Source organism: Tachysurus fulvidraco, chromosome 10 (assembly GCF_022655615.1).
Source record: "Tachysurus fulvidraco isolate hzauxx_2018 chromosome 10, HZAU_PFXX_2.0, whole genome shotgun sequence".
NCBI lineage: Eukaryota > Metazoa > Chordata > Actinopteri > Siluriformes > Bagridae > Tachysurus > Tachysurus fulvidraco.
The window spans coordinates 24,127,276-24,134,829 of NC_062527.1; positions in this window are offsets into that span (position 1 = coordinate 24,127,276).

The following is a 7,554-nucleotide window of genomic DNA, read 5'->3' on the forward strand; positions in this document are numbered from 1 at the left end:
AGAAATAAAGTAATCCACACAGGGGAAAAAAGGAAGTAATCCAAGCATGGGCAAAAAAAATAATCCAAACAGAAAAAGAAAGTAATCCACACAGGAAAAGGGTAATCCTAATAGTCACTAACCGGAGCTCAAAAAGAACGGGAAAAAAACACCCGGCAGCAGAGAATGAAAAAAAAACTCACGTAAGGAATCCCGGGAAAAAAAAGTAATCCGAGACGGGAAAATCCACACGGAATACAAACAGTGAGGCACAGAAAACACTCGGACCGGAGGCTGGCAAGATTGACTCATAAAAGCGACGTGGTGACGAGAGATCATCTGGCGACAATCTAGCATGAACCGTGTGCTTAAATAGCGCAGCCGAGTATAAAAGTCATGCGACAGGGAATGACGTCACAAAAGTGCGCCGCAAAGGTGAGCTTCGGAAGAGTGCACTGCCACGTAAAGCAGAAGGTAAACATAAGGAATGATAAAGGAAATAACGAATAATAAAAGAAAAATAATTAACAGAATAAAAAATTCAAGATTATTAGATATATATAGTTCACAATGTGTATGTATTTATCCCCCTATGAGCAAGTCTGAGGTGACTCAGGCAGCAGTGGCAAGGAAAAACTCCCTTAAATTGGTAAAGGAAGAAACCTTGAGAGGAACCGGACTCAAGGGGGACCTAATCCTCATATGGGTGACACTGGGGGTGTGATTGTAATATACAGTCAGATAAATGTTGTATTGGTGTAAGGATCATGGACTTCAGATCTCCTTAGTATCACAGAGTCTAACTGGAGATGGCTCAGGAATCCTAGAGTCGGCATTGGCTCAGTGGATGTCCAAATGCTACGTCCAACAGAGGACGTTGGGAGCTGGTACAATGAGAGGACGTTACTAGTTACTTGATTCAAAAAGTAACTTAATTACTTTGTTGATTACTTACACTAAAAAAGTACTAAAACTAAAAATAACTTTTTAGTTACTTTTTTAAAGAATGTTTTTTATGTTCCAATTAATGTCCTTTTATGCGTTGGTCAGTGGTGTAGTTGGGGCCATACGCACGTATACGCAGTATGCTTACTTTTTCCACAGGGCTGATTGCGTATAACGACTTCTATGGCTTAATATTAGCGTATACCCGGTGGTATACACACTTGTTTTGCTGCTTAAAACATCCATAATTTACCCTCGTCTTTTCTTCCCCTTTAACTGCATCGCATTTTTTTATCTCCCAACACTTCATTGTAATTGGTTAATTTTTATTTGAATCCCCCCTTCCCGCCCCCAACAGCTGTCATGTACCAACTTCACGGAGCGTTTACTGGGAGGAGAGTTTACTTCATCACAGAAGCTGGTGTCATGCTTAAGCAGACTTAAATAAAGTTTGCGCATATTCATAGATTGGAGTTTCCCGAGTCAATAACTCCTGAGCTAAACACTGTTACTACACACATATCACCTCTTTTCTATAGTAGTAATGTAGAGAGGAAGCTACAACACAATTCTCCTCAAAATCAGCTTTCTGTTGGACAAAATACACAAATCTCTATGTGCAGACGACTGACAGACAGATTCCAAGGGACCCTCTATAAAGTCCAAACCCGAAAAGTGAATACTAAAAAGCAGTCAATAACTTCAGTGTAATACACTGTACTGTCACCAGCTCACACATCACTGATAGTTATACTATAAGTATACTTTAGTATACACTTATTTTGAGAAACCTTGCTTTTTGATTATTTTTATTGTTTGCATTTTAAACAATATACATTTCACTGTGATGTAAACTTCAATGTGTAAATCAGCTTTTGTCAGACATACAGTATGTAATCCTGCTGCTTATATAAGAGCTATTACAGATATTGTTAAACTCTATGGTCTCTGTACTTTCTTTAGCTTGTAACAGTCACTGCCTGTCACAGGCAGTTTTGTTAACAGTTCATCCTGGCAACTACGGGGACACATAGGGATATTTCCTGTAGGGGATAAAACAGGAATTTGAAGAGTAAAATGAGAGATCATGTTTGAAGCTACCTCATGCTCTGTTGTGATGGTCAGCTTAACCCTGTTTTGAGAAACCTTATTGTTTTTCTGCTGGGACTACAGTATGTGTGATGGACAGATATGCTGCTTACTTGGCTGAAGAAACTCTCTGGGATTTAGTTGGATTCTATGCCATAGGCCTTAACATCCATCGCCTTCTTTTTCACCTTCAGATAAGACTGTTTTTCTTGTTTACTGGACTGTTTCTGATCTCACCTGTAATAGACTTTCATTGTACCAGCTCCCAACGTCCTCTCATTGTACCAGCTCCCAACGTCCTCTGTTGGACGTAGCATTTGGACATCCACTGAGCCAATGCCGACTCTAGGATTCCTGAGCCATCTCCAGTTAGACTCTGTGATACTAAGGAGATCTGAAGTCCATGATCCTTACACCAATACAACATTTATCTGACTGTATATTACAATCACACCCCCAGTGTCACCCATATGAGGATTAGGTCCCCCTTGAGTCCGGTTCCTCTCAAGGTTTCTTCCTTTACCAATTTAAGGGAGTTTTTCCTTGCCACTGCTGCCTGAGTCACCTCAGACTTGCTCATAGGGGGATAAATACATACACATTGTGAACTATATATATCTAATAATAATCTTGAATTTTTTATTCTGTTAATTATTTTTCTTTTATTATTCGTTATTTCCTTTATCATTCCTTATGTTTACCTTCTGCTTTACGTGGCAGCGCACTCTTCCGAAGCTCACCTTTGCGGCGCACTTTTGTGACGTCATTCCCTGTCGCATGACTTTTATACTCGGCTGCGCTATTTAAGCACACGGTTCATGCTAGATTGTCGCCAGATGATCTCTCGTCACCACGTCGCTTTTATGAGTCAATCTTGCCAGCCTCCGGTCCGAGTGTTTTCTGTGCCTCACTGTTTGTATTCCGTGTGGATTTTCCCGTCTCGGATTACTTTTTTTTCCCGGGATTCCTTACGTGAGTTTTTTTTTCATTCTCTGCTGCCGGGTGTTTTTTTCCCGTTCTTTTTGAGCTCCGGTTAGTGACTATTAGGATTACCCTTTTCCTGTGTGGATTACTTTCTTTTTCTGTTTGGATTATTTTTTTTGCCCATGCTTGGATTACTTCCTTTTTTTCCCCTGTGTGGATTACTTTATTTCTCGTCAATCGAACTTCCGGTTTCGAGACTGTTACGACCGTGGCGTCAGACTAGTCCCTCTGCCGCTGCGTTCTGTAGGAGGTTCAGCCCAAGACTTTGCCCGGCTACATCCTCTGTGCATTTATGCATTTATATATAGACATTTATTACTATCATTTATTTTAATAAATTCTTTTTTTTTGGACCCTGGCCTGTGTTTGGGTTCTCCTTCCCAGCACCCTCATCTGTTTGCTGATAGTATCATCTGGCCAATAATGAATCCAGCAGGATCTCAGGAGATGTAGTCCCAGCTCGACTCCTTGTCCAAATCCTCCGCTGCGCATGAGCGCCAACTCAAGGAGATAGCCGATCCACCAATGAGCTCATTCGGCGCATGAGCATGCTCACCACGACACAGGCCTCCTCGCCTTTTACGAGGCCACCTGCCCAGCCCCCCCAACCCGTGGTCGAGCAGAACATAAACCCCATTCGGGAGCCACATCTGCCCCATCCAGAGTGTTTTTTGATGCAGTGCTCAGTGATCTTCAAGCTCCAACCCTCCTCCTTCCCTTCGGATCGGTCCAAGGTAGCGTATGTTATCTCTTTGTTATCCGGGAAGGCCAAGATCATTGGCAACAGCAGAGTGGGAACGTTAGTCAGTCATCTGCTTCTCGTTCGATGCCTTTTCGGCTGACCTGCGCAAGGTTTTCGACTCCACTCTGCCTACGATGGACGCCACACGAGCCTTGTTCGAATCATCTCAGGGGTCCCGCTCAGTGGCTGAGTACGCTGTGGATTTCCGCATGGCAGCTGGGGACAGTGGCTGGAACCCCACGGTGCTCTACGACGCATTCTACCGCGGCTTATCCCCCCAGGTGAAGGATGAACTTGTGGCCCGAGAACTCCCCCACGAGCTTGACGACCTGGTTGCCAGACAAACCAGCTTGACGACCTGGTTTGTCTGGCAACCAGGATCGATCGCCGTATCCAGGAACGAAGAGAGGAGGGACGCCCAACTCGTACCTGGCCTCCCAGAACCCCATATGCCAAACCCCCTGTCGAACCAGACAGGTCATATGGGCCTCCCAGAAACCCATATGTCAAGCCCCGCTCGGAGTCTAACAGATCGCACTCGCCTCCACCTCCCCAGCACATGGAGATAGGACGGCGTCTTTTGTCCGCAGCAGAGAAGGAGCGGCGCCGGGCCCACGACCTCTGTCTTTACTGTGGCAAGGCAGGACACTTTGCCTTCGCATGCCCAGCAAAAGACAGGGCTCGCCGTTGAAGGAGGAGCCCGCGGCAAGCCTCTGGTGTCTAGCCTCTCCCAAGCCACTTCTCCAAGCCCGTTTTCAGATCAAGAGCCAAGAACATGATCTAGCGGTCTTCGTTGACTCTGGAGCTGACGCGGAGTTCCTTGATGAGGAGTTAGTGCGTCAGCTGGAGATCGAGACTGAACCTCTACCCACCAGTCTCCAGGTATGGGCCCTGGATGGCCATATCCTTCACCGAGCTCGCTACCGCACCAAGCCCCTGCTGGTGTCCGTCACCAATGAACACACGGAGTCGATCTCCTTCCTCGTTATCCCTTCGCCCCACGCACCAGTCATGTTTGAATTACCTTGGCTGCAGAAACATAACCCTCACCTGGATTGGTCCAGCGGCCGGGTCCTTGGTTGGGGGATCTACTGCCAGGCTCATTGCCTGACCACCTAGAAACCCCGCTCGTCATCAGTCAAGGAGGACCTGCCCTCTGATCTCTCTCTGGTGCCTGCTGAATACCATGATCTGGGACAAGTGTTCAGTAGAGCTCGTGCCACTTCCCTACCACTGCACAGACCTTATGACTGTGCTATCGACCTCCTGCCAGGCACTTCCCCCCCCGGGGGCGCCTGTACCACCTATCCAAGCCTGAAAGGGAAGCCATGACCCAGTATATACAGGAGTCCTTGGAGTCAGGCATTATTCGCCCGTCTTCATCCCCAGCCGGTGCAGGTTTTTTCTTTGTGGAGAAGAAGGACGGGACTCTACGACCCTGTATCGACTATCGGGGTCTTAACCCTCTGGGGTCTGACCATTTTGGGACACTGGCAGAGGTTCTGACATGCTCTTACATTTGGTCTTTTTTCAGTTATTTCAAAACATATTAATGGCTAATATCACATAACATTGTATTCAGCACAAACTGGGCTACAATATTAGGCAAGTAAAATGTATGTACATGTTTGTATTTTTAAGTAAATGATGTTTATGTGTGGGTAGTAAAAAAAAGAAAAAGAAAAGATGCTGAAATAAGGCCAAGAAACACATACTAAACATTTGTTCACACACAATAAAGTTCTCTACTCTTGTAGAGTTGATAATTTGCTACAAAAAGATGTGAAAACCATTTTACCCACTCATTCACATGAAACAATACATTGATTTAACTTTTGTAAGACAGTTTTTGTTGTGTAAAGGCAATATGCAAGGGAGGGTCAATGGTCATGAATATTGATGATTCACACCTGAGGAGGCCCAACCCCCTAATGGCTTAGTCTGGATTGTGTTGACAAAAGAATGGGGAGACTTAAAGAGAAAATCTTTTGCTTGTAGTGTAATAAAATAGTGTACAATGAAGTACAAAAGACTTAAGATTTTATTTATATCTGTACTTGACAAAATAAGACTTTTATTTTACCAATGTTAAAAAAACATGAACAATACAATAGAGTCAAGAGTCAAGAATTGTATGCAATGATTCAAAATGTCAGCTGTAAATGTACAGTTTGGTGTGCATCTAAAAATACTTTACATATAAATTAAATATTTATATAAATATAAATTTGTTAAATGTTGTCATGCCATTGTTCAAAACAGTTCCTATTTAACTGAACACACAAGGGAACATTACATGTTTTGCATTTCCAAGGTGTGTCCTGTCTTTTACCATGCACTGTCTTGCAGCGCACACATTTATTCTTTATTGTTCTCCCCGGCGCGTTTTGAATGACGGAGTATTTTAAGTGCATTTCACGTTGAAGAGGAAAAAAGCGCCAAAAACGCGTCTGCGAGTCTGTCGACCCCAGAGAGTTAATGCCATCACCATTAAGAATCGCTACCCGTTGCCTCTCATGGCCTCCACTTTTGAGCTCCTCCAGGGGGCGACCATTTTCTCCAAGCTGGACCTTCGGAACGCCTATCACCTAGTCCGCATCCGTGAGGGCGAAGAATGGAAGACCGCATTCAACACTCCCACTGGTCAGTACGAGTACCGGGTGATGCCGTTCGGCCTCACTAATGCCTCAGCAGTATTCCAAGCACTGGTTAACAACGTTTTACAGGACATGTTAAACCTATTTTTGTTTGTTTACCTGGACGACATCCTCATTTTCTCCCGCACACCTGAGGAACACACCCGTCACGTCCGCGTAGTGCTCCAGAGGCTTTTGCAGAACCAGTTATATAAGAAGGCAGAGAAGTGTGAATTCCATGTCACGAAAACCACCTTCTTGGGCTTCATTCTGGCATCAGGGAGTGTTCGGATGGATCCTGACAGAATCAAGGCTGTTAGGTACTGGCCCTGCCCTGGAACACGTAAGCAGCTCCAGCAGTTCTTGGGATTCACTCATTTCTATCGCGATTCATCCGGGGCTACAGCTCGGTTGCTGCACCCTTGCACCAGCTCACTTCTCCCCTTCAACCTTATTCTTGGGGGCCTCAAGCCGAGCAAGCCTTCAAGAACCTGCAAAAGCTTTTTACCTCTGCCCCCATCCTCTCCTTGCCGGATTCCACACGACAATTTGTGGTTGAAGTTGATGCATCTGATACCAGAGTTGGAGCCGTTTTGTCTCAAAGGGACGTCAAGGACAATAAACTTCACCCGTGTGCTTTCTTTTCACGCCGTCTCTCCTCGTCTGAACGTAACTACACTATCGGCGAATTTGAGCTACTGGCAGTCAAACTCGCCCTGGTTGGAGGGTGCGGAACTACCGTTCCTGGTCTGGACTGACCATAAGAATCTTGAGTATCTCCGGACTGCCAAGAGACTGAAACCCCCACAGGCTCGTTGGGCACTCTTTTTCGGCAGGTTTATCAGCCGGGAACGAAGAACGGGAAGCCAGATGCTCTCTCTCGTCAGTTCTCCCCCGATCCCGTCGAGGCCATCGCTGAACACATTCTTCCCCTCTCTGTCACTGTTCGGGCGCTTCGACTCGGGATAGAGAGAAGGGTTCAGCATGCGGTGTCTAACCTGCCGGTTCCTACTGACTGTCCTGAAGGCAAACTTTATGTCCCTGACCAGCTCCGTTCCCAAGTTCTTCAGTGGTGTCACAACTCTCTGCTTTTCTGTCACCCCGGTTTCCCTCAGACCCTATCTGTTCTCCAGTGACGTTTCTGGTGGCCTTCACCCAGATGTGATGCACGGGAATTTG